This window comes from Triticum urartu, chromosome 4A (assembly GCF_056163025.1).
Source record: "Triticum urartu cultivar PI428250 chromosome 4A, HENAU_Tu73, whole genome shotgun sequence".
In the NCBI taxonomy this organism is placed as follows: domain Eukaryota; kingdom Viridiplantae; phylum Streptophyta; class Magnoliopsida; order Poales; family Poaceae; genus Triticum; species Triticum urartu.
Window position 1 is genome coordinate 395,834,046 of NC_141876.1, and position 1,441 is coordinate 395,835,486.

General features: G+C 43.4%; 1 long non-coding RNA gene across 1 annotated transcript; it reads left to right on the forward strand.

Moving 5' to 3' along the window:
* The first annotated feature begins 364 nt into the window (after positions 1–364).
* LOC147975952 (uncharacterized) lies at positions 365–899 on the forward strand. The gene is made up of 3 exons (XR_015602098.1): positions 365–495; positions 588–650; positions 741–899. It is a non-coding gene; the product is annotated as an uncharacterized LOC147975952 (long non-coding RNA).
* Positions 900–1,441: the final 542 nt, after the last annotated feature.

The following is a 1,441-nucleotide window of genomic DNA, read 5'->3' on the forward strand; positions in this document are numbered from 1 at the left end:
TCCCACAACAAGCTCGTGAGATATAGAGATGAGGGGAAGGCGAGGAAAGGGGAGGACTTTAACCCAAGCCAGGGTCCCATTGATCCAGAGCTGGTGATGATATCTGGTGGCGGGAGGTCCCATGGCTCCATAGCCATTGGAGATGGACTTATCCGTTATCCAAGCACTCTCCCGGAGATCAAGGCGCGCCAGTCGAGCTCCGCTCCTGAGATAAGGCCTCGTGAACGGCCAGTGCAACTCGCCATCAAGGTTAGTGATATGTACTCAGTTATCTTTCTCCATTAATTACATTGTGTGCGCTTCCATCAATGATTATAAATGGTCATGTGAGTGGTGTTGCAGGCTGCTATACAGAGTGAGAGACATAGAACGGAGAAACTTCTGGCGGAGGCGGCGGAGAGGCAGCGGGAGTTGGAGGAGAGGACGACAAAGATGATGGAGGAGGAGAGGGCACGGAATGACATGCAGGCAAGGGCCATGTACGAGCTCCTTGTGGTAAGTTTCTTCTGCAGATTAGCCAAAACATTCATGTAGTGTTTGTCTCATTACTAACTAGTATGACTGAGTCGTCAAAACCAAATGTGCAGTCTGTGTGCGAGAAGACAGGTCAGACCGCTCCGCCGATGCCAGTGATTGCTCCTGGGACCACGGTGAGTTTTATTTGAATGGACATTACTTGCTAGTCTTAACATTTGAGTGTCATCATGCTAACAAGACATTGGAAATGATCTTTGGTGCAGCGTAACTCCAGACAAGCATCGCACGATCCTTCTCCATCTACCGACACGAGCCACCCCGCTCCTACACCTCCTGGATCTTGGTAAGTTTATTAGTGTTTTGCTTAACACATGCATAAAGACCTAGACTTAGCTTTATTTCCTCCAATGCTTACCATAATGACCTAGACTTAGCTTCTTCTCCTCCAAAATGACTTAATAAGCTTACTGACCTCCAAAACCATCCATTTTACCTAAGTTAGCTCTAAAACGCTCTGTACTTAGCTTACTTATGTCAAAAATTGCATAATTAGCTTAGTTAGCTCATAGACGATCCATTTTACCTAAGTTAGCTCTAAAATGACCCATTTTACCTAGGTTAGCTTATAAATGATCCAGTTCATCCAAGTTAGCTCAAAAATGACCCATTTTACCTACGTTAGCTTTAAAATGACCCATTTCACCTAGGTTAACTCCAAAATGACCCATCTTACCTAGGTTATCTCATAAACGATCCATTTCAACTAATTTAGCTCATAAACGATCCATTTCACCAAGTTAGCTAAAAAACGATCCATTTCACCTAAATTAGCTCTTAAATGATCCATTTCACCTAAGTTAGCTCAAAAGATCCATTTCAACTAAATTAGCTCATAAATGATCCATTTCACCTAAGTTAGCTCAAAAACGATCCATTTCAACTAAGTTAGCTCATAAATGATCCA